The sequence below is a fragment of the Capra hircus genome, chromosome 15 (genome assembly GCF_001704415.2).
Source record: "Capra hircus breed San Clemente chromosome 15, ASM170441v1, whole genome shotgun sequence".
Classification (NCBI taxonomy): domain Eukaryota; kingdom Metazoa; phylum Chordata; class Mammalia; order Artiodactyla; family Bovidae; genus Capra; species Capra hircus.
In genome coordinates, this window is record NC_030822.1 from 55264454 (window position 1) to 55290970 (window position 26517).

General features: G+C 49.8%; 1 long non-coding RNA gene across 1 annotated transcript; it reads left to right on the forward strand.

The window, feature by feature from the left end:
* On the forward strand, window positions 12689–25959 carry LOC106502879. Its single transcript, XR_001296553.2, has 3 exons — window positions 12689–12928; window positions 24055–24276; window positions 25705–25959. It is a non-coding gene; the product is annotated as an uncharacterized LOC106502879 (long non-coding RNA).

A 26517-nucleotide genomic window follows, 5' to 3' on the forward strand; every position in this document is an offset into this window, starting at 1 on the left:
GGTCTGGACCAGTCTGGAAAGGTGCAGAGCCTGTAGCCGTAGTATCAGATTGGAACTTGATCAATATTTGTGGAGAAAAGGGAGCAAGGAAAGGAAAATAGTGAGCATCATCCTATTCTTTACCCTCCCTACCAAGACAGTTTCCAGACCAGACGCACCATTTATTTATAGATGAAATCTTTGGGATACTCTACCTTTATAGCTTCATGTTATTTTGTTATCGGAAGGAAATGGTTCCTCGGCTTCACTCACTTTCTCTTTCAGGAGGAAGAATCAAGCACATGTTTATAATACCCTCTGGTAGGAGTCTTCTCTTCTCGTTGTTTAGTCGCTAAGTCACGTCCAATTCTTTGCGACCCTGTGGACTATAGCCAGCCAGGCTCCTCTGTCCATGGGATTCTCTGGGCAAGAATATTGGAGTGGGTTGCCATTTCCTTCTGCAGGGGATCCTCCTGGCTGAGGGGTCAAACTCATGTCTCCTACGTTGGCAGGCAGATTCTTTACCACTGAGCCCCTGGGGAAGCACTCTCTCCCCGTATCCAGGCCCTAAAATCCCCTGACAACTGTCTGGAAGAGAGCATGGGGTAAAAAGGCTGTTTCCTTTTCTTCCTTCTTTTCCCTTTTCCTCCTTCTTTCTTTCCTCCCTTCCTTCCACAAATATTTTTTCGAAAAGTATAAAAAACTTGCTTTCTTCTTAAAAATTAACTTTTTGGAGTGTAGTTACTTTGCAATGCCGTGTTAGTTTCTGCTGTACGGCAAAGTGAATCAGCTGTATGTTTACACGTATCCCCTCTTTTTTTGAATTTCCTTCTCATCTGGGTCACCACAGAGTACTGAGTAGAGTTGCCTGAGCTACACAGTAGGTTCTCACTAGTTATCTATTTTATTGGAATATTACTCAGACACGAAAAAGAATGAAATTGGGTCATTTGTAGAGATGTGGATGGACCTTCCAAAAACATTGATTATGTTTCAACTCTGGTTCTGACACTGTTTTAAGATGTGGCCAGATGTGGGTCTCCTGCCTGGTCCTAAATGAATCACTGACATGGCGAATGAATTTACATGATTGGCTTTGAGGAATCCAAACTTCCCTTTTCTCCATGTGGGAGAGAGGTGGCCGCCTGAACAGAAACTCTGTCTAGGCAACCAACAGAGTCTGCTACAGAAGATGGTTTAATGACTCTTGCGGGAATTCAGCCTAGAAAGTCTGGTGGCCTGGGTTGAGAGTTTACCAGCAAGACAGAAGGGAGAAAGATTCTAAACTATTAAGGTGACAGCATATTCAGAACACTAAGATAATCAGATGAGGAGGTAGGAGAGCAGATGAGGGTAACCAGGGTTTCACTTGGGCAACTGGACAGGAGTCCAGCTGGGGGCAGCTTCCCTCTTGCCTCTTCATTCATACGTTCAACAAATAGTACTAATCATGTTGAATGAGCCAGGCACGTCCATGGGAGCATTTTTAGAGATGATACTTTTAGATGAGGAAAAATGAAGCGATTTAACCAAGGTCACACCACTGGTGCATAAGTGGTGGGCTTGGATTTGAACCTAGGTCTTTCTGTCCGACCCTAAAGTTCATTTCATTGTCACAGTTCCATCCTGCCTCTACTAAATAAGCATAAATCACAGTCCTTTCACCATAAAGAACAAAAGAGGTAAGTACACAATTAATATACTAAATGGCAGAATAAGTTCTCCCATCCAAGTACTGACTAGACTCGACCCTGTAGAATAAGTCCTAAAAGAAATTATAGTTTTCATGTGCAGTTGTTTCTGACTCTTTGTGACCCCATGGACCGCAGCCCTCGAGGTTCCTCTGTCTGTGGGATTCCCCAGACAAGAATACTGGAGTGGATTGCCATTTCCCTCTCCAGGGGATCTTCCCAACCCAGGGATTAAACTTGGGTCTCCTGCATTGGTAGGTGGATTCTTTACCACTGAGCCACCTAGGAAGCCCCCAAAAGGAACTTGAAGGAACTAATGTGTTTGAATACCTACAATACAAATATATTAATAGATTCAGTTCAGTTCAGTTCAGTTGCTCAGTCGTGTCTGACTCTGCAACCCCATGAATTGCAGCACACCAGTCCTCCCTGTCCATCACCAACTCCTGGGGTCCACTCAGACTCACGTCCATCGAGTCAGTGATGCCATCCAGCCATCTCATCCTCTGTTGTCCCCTTCTCCTCCTGCTCCCAATCCCTCCCAGCATCAGAGTCTTTTCCAATGATTCAACTCTTCGCATAAGGTGGCCAAAGTACTGGAGCTTCAGCTTTAGCATCATTCCTTCCAAAGAAATCCCGGGGCTGATCTCCTTCAGAATGGGCTGGTGGGATCTCCTTGCAGTCCAAGGGACTCTCAAGAGCCTTCTCCAACACCACAGTTCAAAAGCATCAATTTATAGATTATCTCTCTTTAAAGAAAGTTGTTTATTTATTTTTGACTGTGTTGGTGCACAGGAGCTTTCTCTAGTTGTGAGTAGGGGCTACTTCTTAGTTGCAATGTGCGGGCGTCTCCATGCAGTGGCTTCTCTTGTTGCGGACCATGGGCTCTAGGCATTTGGGCTTCAGTGGTTGTGGCACTTGGGCTTAGCTGCCCCGTAGCATGTGGAATCTTCCCAGACCAGGGAGCAAACCCGGGTCCCCTGCATTGACAGGTGGATTCTTAACCACTCCACTGGACCACCAGGGAAGTCCGACAAAGGTTATCTCTTAATCCTCATGACAAGCCCAGGAGGTGCTTTTACTCTCCCCTCGCTGGATAAAGAACCATTCTGGGTAGAATATAATAAAGATCAGGTACTGGGTGACATGCTTTATGTGTAAGCCTCATGATCACCCATGAAAGATGAGCCTGCCCAATTTGAGAGGTCAAGAAATGCTCCCAGGGGCACACAGCTCAGGTCCATCTTGGGTCTCTTCATTCCCAGTCATAGGGTTTCAGAGTTTACAAAATAAGTCACTGCTCCTCAGCTCACTTGATCTCTCCAAAACCCGGTGCAGTGAGAGTTATTATTATCCTATTTCATAATTTTTTGCACTGACATTTTTTTCTCACTTTAACATCTCTCACATCAGGATGTGTCTTACAACTGATGGCGTGTCACAGTTTACTTGGTAGCATTTATTTTTTTCTTAGTGATAAATAAAACAATGATGGGTCTTACAATCGAAGGTATCTCAGAGTTAAGAAAATGGAGAGTCATTCCTGTTTTGCTGATAATGAGGTTGAAGTTCAGAGAGATTTGGTGGCTTTTCAAGGTCACACATCTCTGTTGTTGTCTACACAGGAGGAAGGAGCTGTAAGAAAGTCAGGACTATGCAAAAAGACTTAGTACCCCTGGAGAGACCATCTTCTCTGCTCTCAGGAGATTTTACTTCCGAGCACATCACAGCTTGCCGCTCTTATTTTTCTACAGGGAGAGGAAGCTGTGCCCTGTCCCAGGATGAACTTCAAAGGGAGTCTGTCCCCTCCTCATTCCGCCCCACCAGGGGAGCAGCGGGAGTGTGGCTCAGACCACAGTTAAGCGCATCTGGGATCAAAAGAGTCCCCGTCTCTCCGGAGCACCCAGGGGTCTCGACTGAGCTCCCTCTCCGGTCTGCTGAGTGATCAGTTGACAAAATACATCTGGGCAAGGAGGAGGCCTCTGTGATCAGCTGTCATCTCCCCTAAACACCCCTGATGCTTTTTCTCTCTTCATTACCCACGAGGTATCAGCCCTTGCGTGGTGATCCACAGCCTGACACGCCAGCCTCCCTGTAGCTGGAAGGCAGTCAGGCTGCTGGTGGGGGAGCTGGAAGAATTCGGTCTGGAGACAAAGAGTGAGGGAAGACGAGGGGAAGGAGAAGAAAGCTGCTGGAGGGAAATGTGGGGACCGGCCGCTGGTGTTGCCTTGTCTGTATCCCATGTCTAATTCGGAAGCTTAGCCCTGGACTCAAAGCCAGGTGTGGAGTGAACCTGGCGAGCACAATGCAAATGCAGCCATGCTCATGCAGCACCCAGTCCTACACACACACACACACACACACACACACACACACACACAGCCCCGGAGTCAATCTCTTTCCTTTCTTCCTACCTAGAACTCTCCTCTGGGGTTCGCAGCAACTTATGAGAGGATTTGCTATTCTCTTCTTGAATTTTTCCACAGATGATGTGAGCAGGGCACTCCCTCCTACAGTCTATCCACAATCCACCCTCCCCAATGAAATAAGCAATATTCTTTCATCCGAATATTAAACTCCAGTAGAACACTTTTTCCAACATGGACCAGAAGCATGCTAAACAAATGTTCCACCTCTGTGTTTTTTCTAACTCCATGCCTCTGCCTTTAATGCCCTTTTCTCTTTCTTCATCCTTTAGAACCCAAGTCAAATCCTACCTATTCTCAGAAAACCCTTCCTGGGCCCAGCCTCGAGCTGATCCTGCCCACAGCTGGAGTGTTGTTCCTTCCTGTGAAAGGAAGTCTAGCCCTGTGCCCAGGCCAGAGAGAATCAATGGGCGAGGAGGGCTACTCCAAAGGGACCCAGTGGGAATGCCTGCAGTCCTTTTGCCGGCCTCACCTCAATGCCATGTGCCCGTTCTGATGACACTGGTTATGTGCCTGAATTCTAGTTCTGGCAGGGCCTTAGCGCTCTGTCCTGTGTGTCCACAAATCCTCGTTCCAGGAATCAGTTGAATCTCAGTCCTTAAACATGAGCCTCTGTATCTTCTTGGAGCTCTCACCCTGGTCCAGACAGAGACAACTGTGTCCCTTGGTACCCGCTTATTCACTGGACTGAGCCTCAAATGTCATCATCCTCAGCTAGGTCAGCTTCCATCTCACCTAGCCCACCCCAGGGGCACGTGAGTGCTGGCTTCCTGCTCCATCCTGCCTTCCCCATCCTGCTGCCAAGGACTGGCTCTTCTCTGCTGTGCTCGGGTAACTCCCAACAGCTGATGAGTCTGACTGCTGTGGTCTACAGGTCTTTCTCCATGCCATTCTCTTGCTTCTTAAGTGACAAGTACAGGAGGCAACGCTATCTTTGTACAGACATGTCCTGTTCCCTTGACGTCCTTGTATATCCCTGGAGGTGAGACCCCCTGTGAACCCCCCGCCCCATACACAGTGAATGTACACTGGCAATGAAAATGTTGAAATCCTCAGCAAGTCCTTCTTTACTTTCCCTAGACGCTTCCTGTTCCCGTGACTCACTCCAGCCTCTGCCTTCAGCCCCCACCTGTCTTTTTCCTGCTTGAGGGTCCCTCTTCCCTTGCCGTCATTCACAATTAAATCTTAGCAGGCTGGATGAGAATTTTACAGGGCAGGAGCTGCAGTTTGTTCAAGTCTGTTTCCCAGTGTCTGGCGTGGTACCCATCATAGCAGATAACCAGAAAACAGCTGACTGGAATTGTGAAACTGAGCTCAAGAAACTTGTCTTAAGCCCCTAGTGTATACAAAGCATGTGCTAGGTGTACACTAGCACATTCCTTAGGTTCCAGAAAGAAAATAAAACCAAACAGCATCTAACCTTCAGGAAGCTGGGCCAGGCCAAGGCAATAATAGTTCTTGATTAATTGCAAAAAGTGCCACATGTGAACTTCCTTGGTGATACAGTGGATAAGAATCTGTCTACCAATGCAGGGGACATGGGTTTGATCCCTGATCCAGTAAGATTCTACATGCTGGGGAGCAACTAAGCCCGTGTGTCACGACTACTGAGCCCAAGTGCCTAAAGCCTGGCTCACTGCAACCAGAGGAAGCCTGCACGCAGCAGTGAAGACTCAGTGCAGCCAAAAACTTATTGCAGCCAAATAAGTAACTACAAATTTTAAAAAGTGCCACATGGGTTGAAGTTTCCTTCTAGATAAGGGGTTATCAACCGGTGAGACAGAGGCGGTTATCTCGAAAGAACGTGAGACTGCTTTCTGATTATCAGGACATGAACAGAATTCTCCATAGTTGCCCCTTAGGGCAACAACAATCCTTTGCTTCTCTCCTGGTGAAGTTCAAGGTCTTTAGTAATGGGACTGGCAGGTCATGGTTAGGGAAAGGCCAAGAGCCAGGCATCTTGGAGGACTCCAGCCACTGCTGGCCCCAGATTTTCCTCTTCCCTTGGGTGAAGAGTGAGGAGACTGCTGGGAGGAGATGGGCTGCCAGTGGCCGCTCGAGTGGCAGCAGGCAGTCTTGTCAGCCTTTGCCCTGCTGGAGTAATCCTCGAACCTGCGCGCCTCTCCATTTGATCTGCTTGAGCCTGCAGGAGACCGTCAAATGCTTTTGGCTAATATCATATGCATGCATAATTAGATGGCAGCAATCACCATCTGGGTTCCTAGCTCTTGTTCCAGCAACCAGGCCCTGGGCAAGGAGCTGGCGGGAGTGAGGTAGGGAGGCCTCTCCTGGCCCTGCCCATCCTCTGTCAGCCTCCCAGAGAGCAGATTGGAAGCTTGGGGCCTGGAAGCACAGCCCCGCGGAAGGGCAGCGATGCTCAATGAAGAGTGACAACCGGCAGGTGGCAGAGGGGATCACACCGCAGGAGTCTCTGCCAGCTCGTGGGCTGGCAGGGAACCGAGGGCCGGGTGGGTTGCCATGGGCGGGGGAGATGAAGGCTCATGGGCAGCCCTTGTATCAGAGAGGAAGCCAAGAGTAGTTTGGAGGGTTCTCAGACCCATGGCAGGGCCGATGAGAAGCCATCTGCCCCGCCCCTGGCACGGGTTCTTCCACCTCCCGACTGCTGGAGCTCCCTGTGGTGCCAATGACACAGGCATATGCTTGGCCAGGCCTGGCTGACATTTTCCTGAGGCTGATGCTCAGGACTCCCAGCTGGGCAGGGGACATGGAGATGTAGGGAATCACGGCAGCTCCAGGGAAGGGTCTTTGGTGCAAAAGAGGCTGAAGAGCATGGATAAGCATGGACCCAAGCCCTTGGGTCCTTTTATTTTATTACTTTGTGTCCTTTGACACGGGGAGGGTCTGGGCAAAGGCAGGTTGGCACAGACCCACACAGCACGTGCTACCGGCTGTGCTCGCCTTTAATCTACCAGTAGATTCAAGTGGACATCCAGCAGCTTCTCCCCAGAGGCAGTGAGGCTGGACATAGTGTAAAGCTCATTCATAGACTTCGGAGTAGGCGGGGCTGGGTCTGGAATCCCGGCTCTGTCTTCTCCAGCTGAACGCCCTAGGTTGGGTTAAGTCAACCACTCTGTTACTCTCATAGCAAAATCAAGTTGTATAGACTGAAGGGGCACCGGAAACATAGATACTCAGAAAATGTTAGCTTGATTTTTCCTTTCCCTCAAGGTAGGACTGGGTCTGTTAAGGCTATCTGTGTTTTCTGTCATTCCTGATTGGCAAAGGAATGAAGTGGGGAAAAAAAAGTCACAGTCCCTAGGGGATCTCTAGGCTCAACTGTTTGACATTGGGAGACTGCGTGTGGTCCATGTCACCATTTCACCCAAAGAACCTCCTGGCACTTCAATGCCCTGATCTCCACTCTTTGCCCTAAGCCAGGACCTGGGCTCCACCTGTGCTAGCCCATAGAACCATAGGTACGTATCTGTCATGGCACCCAGCACTTGGCCATTGCTTGTATCGTACTTGCGCTGGAATTCTCAGTCTCTTGCACAATTCCTGGCAAATGGCAAGAGTTTACGGAATCTTTGTTAAATGGCTGACTGACTGTGGTCTAACTCGGTGGATGTTGCCACAGACCCAAGCTGGGCTTTCAGGAGCAGATTAAAGGAAACTGACATGAGACTGAGATGAAGATGGAACAGAATCAGGACACTTCTGGAGTCCAGCTTGTCTGTATCCTCTCCTTTGTTGGTTTCCATATACCATCTAAGCACTTTCAGATTTTCTGAGTTTTTGTTGACTTGTTGGAGGTTAGAAAAGGCAGGGATTGAAGAGATGGTTCAGTTCATTGGGTGACATACAACCTTTGGCCATCTTGCCAGCTCTTTCTGTTTCTTTTCTTTTTTATCTTCCCTCTTCAGAGTATCAAGTAAATTCCTGCCTCATGTAGAACAGTTTTGTTCATTTCCAGATCTCTGACTCGATTTCCTTATCTCTGGTGCCCTGATCGTCGGTCTCAGCAATATGGCTGGTTGCTGGTAAAAGGGCCACCAGATCCTCCATTCATAAGTTCTAAGTAGATGCGGGATGACTTTTAGCATTTGTTCAAATTGGCATCAGAGAGTAGGTCAGCAGTAGGGTGGGGTCAGGAGTTAGTGCTAGAAGTCAGGTAGTTGTTTTATCGTGGATATAGATGATCCACCTGGTCAATATAGGGACCCAACTGGCAAATAAGAGTTCTAGGGAATTGCATCCAGGACTGCGCATAGGACAGGGAATTGGTTAGAGCCACGCAGGGCACAGCTTTAATGCCACAGAGAACTGAAGGGATAAGCAGGAAACCGAGGCTGAAGACCAAGTTTTCCAGTGGGCTAGGCTTTCTTAGACTAGGAAAACAGCCCTTTGCTTTTGAATTCTGTGTTTCTTGCTCATGGGAGAGGCTATAGGATTGCATTTCTCGATGCTCATGATGCTGAGGCCTGCTGGGGTCTCCTTCTGGAGATATTTGCTGGATATTCCTTGCTGTAATTATCCTGGTGGGTTCTGGGACAGAACCTAGAACTCAAAAGGCAGATCTAAGGTGGGATGTAGTGTAAATCCCATCTCACTTGTTTGGACATGACCTCCAGGACCCTGGCTGAGAGAAAGTTGGCCTCTGGCAAGAGTTCAACCCAGGGTCCATCCTGGTGGGCAGCAGCCTCAGGAGGGCGCCATGTTGAACATGAGCCAGGAGTAGGTCTTGAACCAGTGCTCTGGTTTTGTATTACTCTGTGTTTATTCCCTTTTTGTTCTTCCTGAAGCTTTGGGAAAGTTTTCTATACCTTTCTACCTTGATCTCACCATACTATAGAGAATAAGAAAATGATCCTCCTTACATTTGGGGTTGCAAGGCGAAGTGGGGATCACCTGTGCCCTGGGCTTCACTTTCTCAGGATGCTAGGTGGTCCCAGGGTCCATGAGCTCTAGGCTCCATCTTCTGCAGATGGCTTGGCGGTCCAGGGCTCTCTGATCTCCAGGCTCCATCTTCTCCAAAGGCCTAGATGGTCCTGTACACTTCAAGCTCCCACTTCTCTTTCACTCCAGCAGTTTCCTCCATCACAAACTGGCAGATTGGATTTTCACTTTGCTAAGGAAGATGGTTGTTCCTTGATTGTTGGTAGTGGCGAGGCTGTGACTCAGGGTATACAGGCTTCTTGAGCACAGTATTTATTGGATCTGCAGCAGCTCAATCCATTCCTTTGAAGACTGAGGCCCTGAAAGCTCTCTGCACCCTGGTTAGGGGGTGGGTGGGAAGGACCTCAGGCTGCAACTGGGCAGGGATGTAATTGGCAGGAAGCACAGAATCAGCCTTCCATCCTTTCCCTGGCTACCCAAGTTCAGTTCCCAGCATGGATAGGCAGCCTGTCCTTCTCTAAATTCTGGGTCTATGCTCTCTGTCTGCACTGAAGGGTCTCAGAAAGGTCCTTCTCTTATCTGCCTGCCAGCAACGTGCCCCAGAGGCCTGTGCCAGCCCAATCCAAGCTGGCCTTGAGTGCCAAGGGGCAGGAGAGGACCTCTAAGCACGGAGCCCTTCTCGGGAGAATTCATCACAAGTTCGCATCCAATTAGGGAGAATAGGCTAGATGAGACAATGGTCCATACCCCTTGTAAAGTAACATCCCTAATTGATGACAGGGATGGTGTAGTGGCTTGAAGTCAGCTCAGATTGTGTTTTTTAAATTCTCCTTTCTCCTGGGCTGCCTGCCAGAATGCTATGGCATGGCTCTTCAAGAGAACAAAGGAAGCTTTGAAAATCTTTCTCCCCCCTCCTTCAAATGCTTATCTGAAAGGACATCTTTTTCCCCTTAGTTGCAGCAATCATAAAAGCACAGGTGATAAACTGCTTCTTTGTAATCATCAATTGTGAAGGCTCCCTCCCTAAAAAGCAGGAATTGCAGCAGCAGCAGCAAGAGGCAAAGGACCATCTCGGCACCCACACTGATGCCTATCAAGCCTCTGAAAAGGAGAAGGTGGGGGGAGATGAACTTTGTTCAGTGACAACTTTTATCTCCAAGTCTTGGACTGTTGAAATGTCAAGCCAAGGCTAGATAGGATTTCCTGACTGTGGCTACGCTGCTGCCTGGCTCAGGGGATAGAGAGCTGGTGGTGGGTGGGAGGGAGCCTGAAAATGATCAGAACACATCTTGCATTTGTGAAGCTAAGAGTTGGGTCTCGGTGGCACTATGTTCCCAGGGAGGAAGGCTGCAGGGAGGGGCTGTTAGATCCCCTGTTTGCAATGACCTTGAGAAACCATCCCTGAAAGAACAGTGCCTAAGCCATTTGAGAGGAGAATCTGTCTGGTTTTTAAGTTCCCCAGAAATGTACTTGTAGAAGTGAGAGGTAGTTAGGTCTGGGGTTTGGATTGGTTCTGGACTCCTGGTCCCCAGGTCAGCTCATGCCCTTGTTCCTCCAATTAGTTTATAGTTCATCTGTTGACCTTCACTCTCTGCTCTGTGATGCACAGGCCACCCTGGGCAACGTGGAGGGGAGCCCACGCCTAGGATCATTTACAGCTAAGAGCAGTGTCACAAGCTCAGCTTCAATCAGTAACATATCAGATTTTTCAGATGACATCTGAGCTGGCCATTTAATTTTAAAAAATTCACAGCGTGTGTGTGTTAAGTCACTTCAGTCATGTCTGACTCTTTGTGATCCTATGGACTGTACCGCCCCTGCTACCCCACCCAGGCTCCTTTGTCCATGAGATTCTCCAGGCAAGAATACTGGAGTGGGTTGCCATGCCCTCCTCCAGGGGATCTTCCCCACCCAGGGATCGAATCTGCATCTCTTGTATCTCGTGTATTGACAGGCAGATTCTTTACCACTAGTACCACCAGAGCTCCTACTAAGTAGTACACACTGGTCTAAGTACATCATCCACGTTGTATCCTCATAATAATCCCATGGAACAGGGGAAGAAACTGAAGGACAGAGAAGTTAAGTGATTTATCTCAGGTCACACAGTAATTGGCAGAATCAGAACTCAAACCCAGGAACAGTGGGTCAACAGTTTGTACTTGTTTAACTACTACTTGAAAAAATAATCTATTTATTTAAATGTTTATATTTGGTTGCACTGGGTCTTCGTTGCTGTGCAAAATCTTTCTCTAGTTGCAGCGAAAGGGGACTACTCTTCACTGAGGCGCTCGGGCTTCTCATTGTGATGACTTTTCTTGTTGCAGAGCCTGGGCTCTAGGCACGCGGGCTTCAGTAATTACAGTGCACCAGCCCAGTAGCTGTGGGCACAGGCTTGGTTGCTCCAAGGTATGTGGAATCGTCCCGGACGAGGGATCAAACCTGTGTCCCTGCAATGGCAGGTGGATTCTTATCCATTGTATCATCCTAACTACTACTTTTTGTTGGCTTTCATGCTGCTCTGCTGGGCACTGAAGGATGAATAGGCGTTTGCCACATAGCCAATGGGAAGGAAAGAATATTTGGCAGGAGTAAAAGCCAAATATTATTTTCTGTAGAAATAAAAGGAAAAAAAAAGATTAAGATTTGTTGAGTACCTGTCTTGTGCCAGACAGTGTGGAGAGCATTTCACACATTTCATTACCTAATTTTATTTTGTTTATCTGAAAATAAATAATCACTCTTCTTTTATAAGCAAGGAAACGAAGGCTCAGAGCGAGGCTTCCCCGGCGGCTCAGTGGTAAAGAATCTGCCTGCCAGTGCAGGAAATGTGGGTTCAATCTCTGTGTCAGGAGGATCCCCTGGAGAAGGAAATGGCAGCACACTCCAGGACTCTTACCTGAGAAAAAGCCCACGGACACAGGAGCCGCGTGGGTCGCAGTCCCTAGAGCACGCATGCACTTTACCTGCTGAGCCATCTGGGAAACACCATGACCCTTCCTGGGCGGGGGTAATCACTGCCCCTCTGTGGGAGGGCAAGTGTCTTGTCAGATCTGGTCCCTGGCCAGCTGGGACCTTGTAATCTGGGGTTTGGGTTCTCTATCTGAATCTGAAAAGGTTTGGGGAGGGGATGAGAAGTCACTGGCTGTCTCCAACAGGAATCAGTTTATTAGCCAATCAATTAACATGTCTATTTATCAGACTTTTCCTATGCACAGGGGGCTGGCCTCTGAACTACAGGGGTTCCTGTCAGGGAGTGTATGACAGGCTTGCTTCCTTGTTGCCCCCCAGCCCCTGGGTGTGCTCATGTGGGGGCCTTACGTCCTGGACTGGGGCTGACTGCAGAGATGGGCTGGGCCAGGTCCGTTGAGGGCGGGAAGGTGGGCTCCAAAGCCTGCCAAGGGCTGCGGGACGTGAGTCAGGGGCTGACTCCTCCTCTGGGCACCTGGCAGTCTGTGGTCTGGAGAGCCTGTGGACCGCAGCCCTCACCGGCTCCCCTCTTCTTCTCAGGCTGTTTGCCTTTTGCAGGGGTACTCAGCCAGCTCCCCTTTGCCCTCTGGAGGTCGTTTCTGACATCTCAAGCCCCTGATCCAATCTGCTCGGGAGACACTGTGCTCTGCCATTTGCCTGCCTTCTTCCTTCTGGTATCCCCACACTCCAGGTGTGGACCACTAGGAGGCCCAGTTGGTGGAGGACGCCCCGGGGCCAGGAATGTCAGCGGCCTGGGCAAAGATGGGGAAAGCGGGAGGAACTGTTGCTGGGGAGCCACGGAGACTGGAGAGACTCTGAGAACTGTGTGGAATCCTTGGGGCAGTGTGGTTCCACTTCCTCCGAACTGGTCTCTGGAGCTGGGAGGAGACTTGGGCTGTTTCCAGACAGGAGACAGGCGCTTTTTCTCTCAGATGCTGCTGGGCCCTCTCTCCTACGAGCGGTTCCCCAGCTCACAGGCCTCAGAAGGGAAGCTGCACTCACAAGGTGAGCCGGTGAACTGGAGTAGGGGGTTGGTGGGTCTTGGGGCCCTGAATTCTAGGAGTGGTTTTGCCACAAACTGCTGTGTGACATGGGTCAGGCCCCTCATGTGTGAATGGGGCCCCTGCACTGATAGCAGGGTCCCACCAGTCACTAGACTTCTCTGATGGTGTGAATTCTAGATCTGGGGGCACTCTTTACCCATTTAGCTTGTGAAAAAGGAAGAAAGCGGTATCACCGGCAGATGCTGTGTCGGGGGCACCCAGCACCGAGGAGGTGGGCAGCCCTAATACGGTGAGGACCGCTTTGGGGAGCTCAGGCAGCTCCTAAAGGCAGTGGAGAGTCCTCAGGAGAGGAGCGGGTCACTCTGGATGTCTCTGGTGGGCTGCGAGATTAACTGCTATTCTCTTAGCCAAACTGCGATGCCTCTCTTCAAAAGTACAAGAGGCTCATTTGCATGTCATTTGCATCTCGTTTAAACACCAACTCATTTACTGCTCAGGAACTACTGAGATTTCTCCCAAGTCCCCCGCTTCTTGCTCTCCCCAGGTTGTTTCTCTCCCTCTCTCTCCCCTCCCTGCATCCTGCCACTGGACAGGCTGCCGGACTGCGGCTCATCCTCATTGGGTCCAGCCTGGCCCGAGGAGCCCACCCATTGGCTGTAGGAGAGAGAGGAACCAATGAGGAGAGAGCAGCGGACAGATCTTGAGCCGCTGCTGGGAAGAATTGGCGTTCGGCTTCCCCTCCAGGCCCGACCCTTCCTGCCTCAGATATCTAGGCTTCTCTAGGCTTCTGAGGCTGCCCCTAGCAACAGAGAGAGCTGGAGGCGGGAAGCAGGCCCAGTGTTAACTGAGAATGGAGTTACTATGCCCTGGGGAGAGGAAAAAAAAAAGAATTTATAGTTTTGTTTTATTTTGCTGCCTGCAGACTCCTGGGGAGGTCTTCTGGGGAAACCCTGTGTGTGAGCTGAGGTTTGTCTTCTCCAGGACACAAAGTTCTGCCGAGTCCACCCTGTATTAATGCAGGAGGGACACTCCCCTGCCTCTCCCTGCCTGCTTCCTCACTCTTGGCTCATACCCGGCCCCACACAGTTAAGGCTTAGAAAGAACTAGAGGAGAGAGGCTGAGTGGGTCACCCACTGCCACGTCCTGGTCAGAAGCTGGACCTGGAGCCCGCCCCTCCTAACTCCACCAACTAGGCTTTTAGAAAATCTCAAGGTCTTCGAGAACTTAGAGACCTGATTCTACTTCTGTCTTGTTCCCTCCCCTCACCTGTCCTAAGTGGGGGAACAGCTCGTTAAGGAGACCCGGGCTGCCCCTTCCCCAGCCAGAGGGGAAGCCCAGGGTCCCTTTATTCCCCCATGCCCTTCTGACCTCACCTAACACCTGTCGCTTCCTCCTGTCTCTCCTCCAGAGCCTAGCATAACTCTCATTTCCACCCTGCAGCCTCCACCCAGGCCTTGGTCCTGCCTGACAGTTTATCCTGTCAAGGTATGTGTATTGTTCATCAGGGGCTGTAAGGTCAGGGAGCTTGATTATCACCCTTCCTCCCCACCCCAGTGGAAACTCACAGGGAACAGTGTTCTATAGCCTCCTCTCTTTGTCTGTGTTTCCCGCCCTCACACACACACACACACACACACACACACACACACACAGACACACATGGCTCAAACCACGTCCTTTACAGCCCCTATCTGACCCCCTGAGGTGCCTCAGTTTCTACGCATCTGAAATGAAGGGTTAGAGAGCATAAGGCTCTTGTGAGCTGTCTGCTTCCACAGGGAGCTGAGCCTCGGCCTTGAGGAGGGTTTGGTTTCCGGTCCGCTCAGCAAGCTGGGATGGGAGAGGGGGTGGGGAGGGGAGGCTGAGGCCCCGGAGGGAGCCTGGCGCAGCCCCCCAGACTTGCAGGGGTGCCGAGAAGCCTTCTCTGGGTTCCTTGGCACCAAGCGGCCGCGAGTGAGCGCTGTACCTGTGTGAGCCGTGTGAGCAGCTGTCTGTCGGGCAGAGCTCATTACGGGGGATAATGTGAGCCGAGTGACATGGGAGATCTGTTCTCTCCCCCCGTTACACTTGTCGCTCGCTCTCTTCCTCTGGCAGGTGAGCTAAGGGGTTTGATTGCCTGTGTGTCGGTTCTCTCCATAACAACCGGGCGAACGAGACAATCGCTGCTCTGAGCACTTTGGCGGCAAGTCGCTGCTTCCCAGAACCCTGGGAACAGGCTAGGGGCTGGTCCTGGGGGCTGGCTCCAGTGGAATGGCCCCTGCCCCTCCCCATCAGGGTCTCCCTGATGCCTCTGACGGTAAAGAACATGCCTGCCAGTGTAGGAGACGCGGGGTCCATCCCTGGGTGGGGACGGTCCAGTGGAGGAGGGAATGGCAACCCGCTCCAGTGCTCTTGCCTGGAGAAGCCCATGGACAGAGGAGCCTGGTGGGCTACAGTCCATGGGGTCACAGAGACACGACTGAGTGACCGAGTGCACACACACACTGCCCTATCAAGGATGGTGCAGGACCCTTTCCTTTATCCTGAGAACAATGAGGATGTTTCTATACTCAGGCATTCTCGTCGCCCAGATCGAACAGCCATTGGAAGTGATCTAAAATGTTGTAGAATGCCCCTGCCTCTTCCTCAAGAGGGCTCGTGCCCTGCTGAAGGGCCTCGCAGAGGGAGGGCTGTGAGCTATGTAGCTCATGTGTGGCCTAGAGGTTTTCAGCAGCGCAGGAAGTTAGACCTGGAAGGACCAGGACTCCTGAACTGGTCACCGAGAATGGCCTAGAGGGACGCCCTGGGCCCACCCCAGAGCTTCACATCACCTCTCAGAAGTTAGGCTCAGAAATCTGTACTTCAGCAGTTCCACAGGTGATTTTCTACCTAGCCAGAATTCAGATTGCTGATCTAACTGTCCATACCTCTGTGTTACAGATGCAGAGAGTAAGGTGGAGGGTGATGGAGCGGGTCATTTCCAAGTGCTGGGGACCTGCAAAACAGGTGCTGGGAGGGTGACCGGTTGCTCTGTGGGTGACACTGACGACACAGAGAACACCTGGCCTGGGGGACTGTGGGGAGTTGGAGCACCCTTCAGAGGCCCCCGTGTGGAAGGCCCACCAGTTGCTGAGCACACGGGGTGCAGGTGGGATGGAAGTGCACACTGGGGACAAAAGGCCCTAGAACAAGATCGACCAGCCAAAGATGGGGGTCTTGGACCCGCTAAGGGTTGATGTGAGGCTCACTCCACAGGTTAAGGGGACAGAAGCACTCTCCTCAGACAGAGCTGGAGTCATGACCTCAGAGGAGTCATCAGGTTTTGAACAGAAGCAGGCAGAGGAGAGGAAGAACCTGGTTGAATTACAAAAGGCCTTTCTCCTCCAGGCAAGAAGGGGAGCTGACGAGAGTGGCTCAGCCCAAGCTGGGGGAAGACAAAGGGAGGAGAATGAAGCCAGGAGGCAAATGAGCACCAGCTTTCAGAGCATGTGGGTGACATGAACACAAACCAGCCCTGCTCCCCGAAACCCTAGGCACCCAACAGTTGTTGGAGCAAACTGGCAATGGTGGGTGCTTGCCTATGTTAATAAGATTCCTTCATGATGGCTACGCTGCCTTTGGATGGAAAGAAATTCACAATCCCTCCTTGGGGCAAACAGTGCCTTGCTCAGCCCTCAATGCCTTATCCTAAGCCAGCTGCCCTCTGTCTGGCATCCTGTGTAAAGTAGACAGAATTCTATGGATGACCCCTTGAGACCCCCAGTGACCCTCACCCTCAGCTGTGAGTGTGCTATCACTCCTATGATTGTGTTACAACACTTTTGACCTTATGATTGGGAGATGATTGGGGTGGGCCCCATCTAATCAAGCAATTCCTTTAAAAGTAGAGTGTTCTCTGGCTGGTGGTGGGAGTGAAAGTTGAGAGAAGAATTGATGAGTATGCCAATTTGAAGATGGAGGGGCCCCTGGAGGAGGGTTGTGGGCAGCCTGTAGGAATGGAGAACAGCCCTGACTTGTGGCCAGAAGGGGCGCTGAGACCTCGGTCCTACAACCACAGGAACTGAATTTGGCCAACAACCTGAAGAAACTTACAAGTGAATTCTTCCCCAGAGCCTCCAGATAAGGGGACGGGCTGGCCAACATTTTGATTTCAGCTTTGTGAGATTCTGACCGGAGAACTCAGTTGAGCCTGCCTGGAGTTTGGACCTACAGGCTGTGAGACAGTAGTAAATGTGGTGTGCTTCTGAGTCGCTAAATGTGTGGCAATTTGTTATCCAGCAACACGAAATAATACAGTAAGTCCATCCTGGCCTGGACTCCAACCTTTCTAATTTCAGGCCTTGCTACTTAGTGCTGCTAAGTCGCTTCAGTCGTGTCCGACTCTGTGCGACCCCACAGACAGCAGCCCAACAGGGTCCCCCGTCCCTGGGATTCTCCAGGCAAGAACACTGGAGTGGGTTGCCAGAACACTGGAGTGGGTTGCCGTTTCCTTCTCCAATGCATGAAAGTGAAAAGTGAAAGTGAAGTCGCTCAGCCGTGTCCGACTCTTAGCGACCCCATGGACTGCAGCCCACCAGGCTCCTCTGTCCATGGGATTTTCCAGGCAAGAGTACTGGAGTGGGGTGCCATCGCCTTCTTAGGTGGCAGATAAAATCTGATTCCCTATCAGTGGGGAACAGGTGAAGTGGGTGCCCATCCTCTACAAATCTTTTAGTCCCCAAGAGACTTCCTGCACTCAGAGTGAGCTCTGACCTATGAACTGAGGGTCCGTTTCCTCTAGTTCTTCCCTCTTTGTGGGAACATTGATGACAGATGTGCCTTGAATCTCAAGAAAGACCTAGCCCAGTGGTTCCCAACTTTTTCTCTCCACTAATAGTTAAAGTGAAATGCTAGTCACTCAGTCATGTCTGACTCTTTGTGACCCCATGGACTGTAGCCCATCTGCCTCCTCTGTCCATGGAATTCTCTAGGCAAGAATACTGGAGTGGGTAGCCATTTCCTGTTCCAGGGGAGCTTCTCAACCCAGGGCTCCATCCTGGGTCTCTTGCATTGCAGGCAGATTCTTTACTGCCTAAGCCACCAGGGACATCCCCTACTAATAGTAAGACTGGTAATAGTGATTACAATAAAAAGACGTGGTATTCCATGCATGCTTCCCATGTGCCAAATAAGGACCTAAGTGCTGTCTCTATACTATCTCATTTAATCCACACACTAATCCTAGAAGATGAATATTATTATGACTCCCATTTTGTAGATGAAGAAACTGAGGCTTAGAGAGTTCAAAGACTAGTACACCTTTCTGTGACAGGTGATTGAGCCAGGATTTCGTTCTGAGCATCTGGCTCCAGAGCCTGTATTCTCAACAGTCACGGCATCTCTCCCTCCATCTGCACTATGCACCCCGTATTTTTAAAGATTTTTGTCTGCCAAGCAAACTGCATTTATCAAGTAATAATTTGTTTTCCCATTTTTTATTAATCAAAGCCATGTATGACTGCCAATCAGGGGTTCAGATCAGTGTAAGATTAGCAGTGTTATCACACCGAGTTGATATGATTCCAGCCAAAAGCAAAGAAATGATGTCTCAGTTAGCAGTCTGCGCAGCCTTATCTTTGGTAAATGTGTCGTTTCTGCTAGGCATACAGAAATATTAAAAATAGCTCCTGAGGCCCCATTACTACCTGTGGGAACCTGTAGGGGTCTGAGGACTGCAGATTGGGGCCACTGGTCTGGATCTTGAAGACCCTACTTATCTGCTCTGCTCAGGCCTCGGTGTCTCTGTGACCTTCTCAGGAAGCTTTCCTCCACCGAGGGGGCTGCAGACACCCCTCTGCCCACAAGCTGCACCACAGCCAGGGACAGAATGAGTAGCATGGCACTTCTTCCAGTCCTCCAGGGCACACAAACACACACACACATGAACTCAGTCACACATGCGTGCACACATACTCATCACGACCACGGTACCACAACAGCATCAGGGATGTGATCTCATAAAGAGTCTCCTTCCAGCATCGCTCCAGCCTCTGCCTCTTGTCACACTGCGTAATACGTAGTGTACTTGTGTCCCAAGTTCCCTCTTGTAAGGACACCAGTCACAGGTGAACACAGGGTGGGTGTTCTCTAACCCAGAATTGTTGTTGTTGTTCAGTTGCTAAGTGGTATCCAACTCTTTTCGACCCCATGAACTGCAGCATGCCAGGCTTCCCTGGCCTTCACTATCTCTTGAAGTTTGCTCAAACTCATGTCCACTGAGTCGGTGATGCCATCCAACCATCTCATCCTCTCCTTTGCCCTCAGTCTTTCCCAGCATCAGGGTCTTTTCCAATGAGTCAGTATGAACCAGTATGATCTCATTTTAACCTGCAAAGACCCCACTTTTTAATTTTTATTTAATTTTTATTTTAAATTTTATTTTGTATTGGAGTATTTTTTGTTTAGTTGCTAAGTCATGTTTGACTCTTTGCAACCCTATGGACTGTATCCCATCAGGCTCCTCTGTCCATGGAATTTCCCAGGCAACAATACTGGAGTGGGTTGCCATTTCCTTTTCCAGGGAATCTTCCTGGCCCAGGGGTCAAACCGGAGTCTCCTACATTAGCAGGCAGATTCTTTACCACTGAACCTCCAGGGAAGCCCACGATGAACAATGTTGTTACAGCATCGGGTAGACAGCAAAGAGAGACCCTACTTTTAAATAAGGTTCTGTCGGCAGAGTGGACATGGGTTGTGATGGGACACAATTCAACCCAATACGGGGTTGACCTTGTGAGAAGAGGGATTTGGTTTTAGGAGTAGAGTGACGGCCTGCTGAGACCTGGGCTGAGGGGGTCCAGGTTTAATTTGGCCACTGAGACTCCTACTGTTCCTCTTTCCAGACAAGAGAAGAAAATTGTCTTACCCCACCCCACCCCAATACCTGTCAGCTCCCAGCTTTATTCTCTTGCCCTTGTTGCCCTCTTGATGGCCCCAACATCTATCCATGAACACACATGTGCTAGGATGGTTAATTGTAATGACCATAGAACAGCTATGATTTATTGAGCCCTTACTAAATGCCAAGTGCTGTACAAAGAGCTTCATGCATTATTTCGTTTAACCCTCTCAATAACTGTGTGAGTGTAAGACCCATCCTTACCTTCGTTTGACACTTGAAGAACCAGAAGCTTCAGAAGGCCATGTTCTGTGTCTGAGGTCAGAGATGTAATAGGTGGTGTGACTAGGATTCTAGCCCAGCTTCTGCTAGCACTGGGGCCCAAGTCACTAGATACTCCTAACTGCTCTCCACCATCTTCGGCTATTCCCTGGGGAGTGGGTGACCTGGAAGAGCTGTGGGGACTCCAGAATGAAAGGGCTGGGGAACAGGAAAGTTCTAAGGGCCATAAAAGGGAAGTGATGTTGGGGTGGTGGTGGAGATTTTCCATGGCTAACTGCCTTGAGCTATTTCCAACCAACCAAGCTGGCATCTTCTTTTCCCCCTTTCTCTGGGGCTGGTGGGGAAAAGAGAAAGGAGGAAATGAGGCTCTAACTCCCTGCTGTTTCTGTGGGGCCTGGAGTGGTTCCCCACCCTATTTGCAAGGCCATAAATAATCGAGATGTATTACTCGGTGATTGCCATGGTAACATCTTCAGGTTACCAGGGATGCAAGATCCAAACAAAAGTATTCGATTAAATATTTCTGGCCGCTAGAGGCATCCAGCCATGTAACAGTGGGATGTGGGTAAAGGGAGGGGAAGGAAGCCTTACTGCTTCTTTCTCCTTTTGGTCCTCGGCATCCCTTCTCAGAGAATGATGGCTCTGCTGGAAGGGCCCTCTCTTTGCTCTGTTATTCCCAGGTTTTCCCTGCTGTCAAGTTAGAGGGTTCCCACCTAACACACCCCTGTATCTCTAACACACAACCAGCATCCTGAAGTCAGCTCTCAAACAGATGCCCCTGGCTCTCCGAATAAACACACCCTCTCCTAATTGCTTTAGGATTGAGTTGGACACCCAACTAAACATCATTTCCACATGATTCATCCTTTTAAATGGAATCAGTAGGGCTGCCAGTCTGGTTTTCCCCAGACGCTGGGAGCATGATATAGGCATGGAATTATGAAAGCTGCAGAGAGAACTCAGGGTTGGGATGGGCAAGGGGGTCTGTCCTGGGGGCTGGAGAGGCTGCTCAGTGGGGACATCCTCCCGAAAGGCCTGGCCTGGGATGGAATCTCCATTCCCGCAGCAGCACAACCACTATATATATGTTCCTAATGACCAAGTGCTGTTTGTTTAGCATAAACTCGCTCAGTCCTCCAAGGCAGCTCTGGAAAGTGCTGAGTAAAGCAGAGTCTTAGGAGGTATAGTTTAGAGTCATGTTGGATGGTCTCCCAGTGGGAAGATGAATCGTTCTCACAGCCTAGCCACCCTGTCTGTGTCTCCACCTCTTAGAAGGTAAGCTGGAAAGACCTCGGAGATGGTCCGGTTCAAGGCCTTCATCTCAGGGAAAGGAACTGGAGGGGAGATGATTTACCCCAAATTGCCAAGCTAGAAAGTGGCTCCACCCTTTCTGAAATCCAATTTCCTGGCCTGATGCCTCTTCCCCCAGCTAGGGCTAGTCCTGGATGGGACTCCAGGGGTCTGCACTCAAGCTGAGAATCTGGAGAGAGGCAGAGCAGGAGGGCAGGGGAGCCGAGGCATGGAGGCAGCCTCAGGCCTGTTGGTGACCTACTGCAGCCCACCCAGCCCAGGAGATACCCTGAGCCTTGATCCAGCCTCACTGGCCTTGTAAACAAAGCGCTTCTGCCCTCAGAGACGTCCCGTGGATCGATACGTGTTCCCTGGGCAGGCTGGGCCCTGTAGACTACTGATGAGCTGTCCCATTCCAAGAGCAAGATTCCTCTCATCTGGGGCCGCGGTCTCACCTAAGAACAAGCAGCTTTGCCAGCAGGGGTGAGGGTGGGTCAGGGGAGCTGGGTTTCGGGCCACATCCTGGCCACCTCCTTGAGCACCTGTGTGCTCCCACCCAACCCCAAGTTGGCATCTCATGCATTGTTTATGAAGCATTTGTCTGGGCTTGAGGTGAGCCGCGGGATCAGTGAGACAAATAAATGAATAATTCCAGGGGCACCAAGTGCAGAGGCCGGGAGGGAGGGAGGCCAAGGTTGTCTACCTGGGGGGTTTGCATTTTTTATCACCGTGCCATCTCGTGACCCCTCCTCCCTCCTCTCCCCTCTCTCCTGATGTGGCTGTGATGAGAGTTTCTATTATCCAGCACACCTGTTTGTAAGTCTATTTACAACCCAGGCATCGTTGGTTTGCGTGCAAGAGAGATGGCCCATCCCTAGATTAGTTAAATTGGAAATAAATTGGTTGTTAAATAAAAGCCCTCTGCGGGATGTGACAGTGATGAATGAGGGATGGTTGTGCCTGGGGAAGGGAGGGGTGGCTTTCTGGATGGAGACTGAGGAGCTGAACTGCCCCAAGAAACTTGGGCAGGAACCCGGGATCGTTCAGGGTCAGAGACAGGCTGAGCAGGGGTGGAGCATAAGGGAAGTGGACACTGGAGGACATCCTTGGAAGGGACTCCAGAGTGGGGGACTTGAGCACCCCTTGACTTTTACATACTTTATGCCCTTTAAAAAAAAACAAACTAATTTTTTGTTTATTTATTTATTTGACTGTGCTGGGTCTTAGTCGCTGCACATGGGATCTAGTACCATCTTGCAGGATATAGTTCCCTGACCAGGGATTCAACCCTGGCCTCTTGCATTGGGAGTGTGGAGTCTTAGCCACTGGACCACCAGGGAAGTCCCCATATACTATGTCTTTGATTTTATAACTTTGTGACATATTTTTCTTACTTCACGGAAGTCTAGTGAAATAACTTGCCCGCCATGATCATAGTCAAATGAAAACAGATCCAGATTTGTTAGGGGGAGAGTTTGGAGGCTTTCCAAAGGATGACTGGGAGGCAGGGAGAGGGCCGTTGCAGGAGGGAGGGTGATCTGTCCATGAGATCTGCAAGTGCCACAAAAGTGGGGCAAACAGGGTTTTGTTTTCTTTTGTTTTTTTTTAATACAGAGAAAGCAAAGACATCACTTTGCCGGCAAAGGTCTGTATAGTCAAAGCTATGGCTTTTTCAGTAGTCATGAATGGATGGGAGAATTGGACCATAAAGAAGGCTGAGTGCCAAAGAATTGATGCTTTTGAATTGTAGTGCTGGAGAAGACTCTCGAGAGTCCCTTGGACTGCAAGGAGATCTAACCAGTCAATCCTAAAGGAATTCAACCCTGAATATTCATTGGAAGGACTGATGCTGAAGCTGGAGCTCCAATACTTCAGCCACCTGATGCCAAGAGCCAGCTCTTTGGAAAAGACCATCTGATTCTGGGGAAGATCAAGGGCAGGAAGAGAAGGGGATGACAGAGGATGAGATGGTCAGATAGCATCACTAGTTCAATGGACATGAATTTGAGCAAGCTCTGGGAGACAGTGAAGGACAGGGAAGCCTGACATGAGGTCACAAAGAGTCGGACACGACTTAGTGACTCAACAACAGCAACAACCAAGCTAGAAGAGCCAGGTGTGGGGAGGGGGTGAAGGGATGCGCCTGGGGGGATGGGGGACAAGGGGTTGGGGGTGGGCAGACAGTAGACCAGGGAGTGGCTCACCTGAGGCCACTGGGTCCTCAGGAGGGGCTGTCTCAGGAGGACTGGGGCCGAGGTCAAGGCGTGGCAGAAGGTGAGAGGCAGAACCAAAGCTTGGTTAAGCAGCATTTATTTCTGACTGATGAGTGCAATGAGCAGTTCAGATAATCATTGATGGAACAAAGAAAGGGAATTTGGAGGGTCTGTATCTGGTCTTGTCATAGGGAAACAAGAGCGCATCTTTGTATTTTTTCTAAGTCCCATGGGGAAGTGGGAGTTTTTACAGCATGCTTTGTTTTGGAACACAAAGGATGGGGGATTTCTTAGCCTTCACTGATTTCCAGGCCCACCAGCTCAGGTGAAGTCCAACGTTATCATCACACAGTTAGACATTGCAGGGTTAGGACTGGAATCCAGGACCCTGGCCTCCCAGACCACTGATGTCACTGCGTTTCTCCATCTTCTTACCTCCTCCTTAGCTGAGTGGTCTTACATTTTTTCTCTCCATTTTCTTCCTAGTAAAACCTGCTGTGAGGAATAAAGAAGCTCGTGACAACTCAACCCTTCCCAGGGATGTTTGTGTTCATCTAGGGACCAGAGTTTTAATTTTGGAATCTGAAGAGGAGAGTCCTTTCCAGGATTAAACTGTCCTGACGTCTGTTTTCTTTCATCGGACTCAGAGGGTCACTTCTGCCCGCACCTGGGAGGAATAATTGATCAGAGTAGAGGGCAGATGATAAGGTGTGAGTTGGTAACAGGTCTTGGAATCAAAGAATCTCAGAGTTGGAAGGGAGCTTAAAATATCTGGCACAATCCCCCATTGTACAGATGGAAAAAGTGAGGATCAAGTAGCAGAAGGGACAGTAGCTAGACTCGGCAGTAAATGAGGCTTTCCCTAACTCTTCATGGTATACAGAGAACGAGGAGGGCACACAACTTCCACAAGCTCGTTTCCATCAGCATCAAGTCCTCCTCTTCCTGACTCCCTGCCTCGCTCCCTGTGTTCCAAATGGACCGGTAGTTATCAAACTTGAATACGAGTAGCAATAGTTAGGTGACGCTGGATGTAGAAAACTGCAGCTCTATTACTCTCCTGGGTTGTACAGGACTGGAACCCAGGGATCTGCATTTGATGATGATTCCGAGAACTACACGTTTCCTGAGAACTACACATTTGGGGAACACGAGCAGGGCCATGGGGGTGGTCCAGGTTGAGAAGGAGGATGGACATAATGGCCCCCAAGAGGTTCTGCCAGCTGAGCCATCAGTGATTCAAGTTTGGAGTTAGGGTGGGGAGTGACCTTTGTTTCTCGCCTCCAGGGGTTGCTCATTGGAAGGGTAACCTCCTTCCTTCTCACCTTCTGTCTTCCTCAGTCATCATAAAGGCAGAGCCTGGGGGAGGGGAGGTGTTCTTTAGGGGGATTAAAGACTCTTCCTTGAGAGGAAACAAATTCCTTACTAATTATGCAATTATTTTATTATGCAGCCTTAATGAAAAAAAAAATGCACACACGACTCAAAGCCTAAAAAGAAGGCTGTAGCCAGGACTTATCCAATTTAATAAATCCTCTCCATCCTGTAATTATTTCCTGGATTCTTCTTAATACAAGTCTGCAGGAGGGTCAGGGACAGTCTCTGCTTGCGGGGGTCTTCCCCCTCCCGTCCCTGTCTCACCCCCACCAGCTGCCGTCTCCAAGTGGGTACCAGGGCATATACACCAGTGTTCTAAACTCCCTCACCCTCCTCCTTCTTTCTGTCATATTCCCAGGGAAAGAATATGACAGGGAGAGTCAGTGGACAGAGGAGAGGAGAAGGAGAGGCTTTAGATTTAAGGACAGGCTCCTTTAGCTGAGTTTTGGTCTTAGGACTCCCCCACCCCCACCCCAGCAACCCATCTTCCACCTGCCCTGCCCTGAATTATATTCCGTTTCCTCTGCCTTCCTCTCAAGCAGCCATGCTGTAGCAAAAACTAATTGAGGCACCCCATTATGTTAGCCCTTATCCAGCCCCTGTTCTCGCCACCCGGTTAACCTACAGATGTTTGTTTTCCCTCTCTTTCTGGCTTAATTGTACTCTGAAAATGATTGCCCTCTAGCTACACCTGACACTTACCCTTTCAAGACAACACTCTCTAACACTCCTTTCCTCTGGGAACATTCTTTGTTCCAGAAAGAATGTTATGGGACGATGACCTTGAGGAACCTGTCCTGGAATCACCTGATGCCAGCCCTAATGATCTCAATGCCCCCAGGAGGAGAAAAATGCAAGACTGCATCAACCCTGATCCTTACCTTCAGCCCCATTTTCCATCCTAAAACTGTAAGACCTCTTCCAGCTTCCCAGGAAGGGAGGTACAGTCTTGAAAGCATTAACTTGCTGTGGTCCCCCTTTCGCCTGACAAAGTAATAAAGCTACTCCTTTCTACTCCCCTAAAACTCTGTATTTATATTCTGCATTGGTGAACAGAGGCTGTGTTTTTTTTTTTTTGGCAACAGTCATCATAGCCCCATTCCCCAAACATGAATGTGATAATCCTTCAAAGTCACAGATTTTGAATCAGACAGGTCTGGTGGGCTCAAAGTTTGGCTGAGCTAAACCCTGACTTATACTTGACCTCTCTGAGTCTCCATTTCTTTATTTGTAAAGTGGAGGATGACAGAGGACAAAATGGTTGGATGGCATCTCTGGCTCAATGGACATGACTTTGAGCAAACTTTAAGAGATAGTGAAGGACGGGGAAGCCTGGCACGCTGCAGTCCATGGGGTCGCAAAGAGTTGGACACGACCAAGTGACTGAACAACAGAAGCGGAGATACTAATATATTGTGAAATCGAAGCAAGTCATGGACCTCAAGGGTGTAGCACAATGCTTGACACCAGCGAGAGTTTCCTTCCCCACCCCTGCCCCCTCCTCACCTCCTTGAAACCTTACCTTGAACATCTGCTGGTGGTATTCATAATGGTGGGGGAGACACTGGGGCA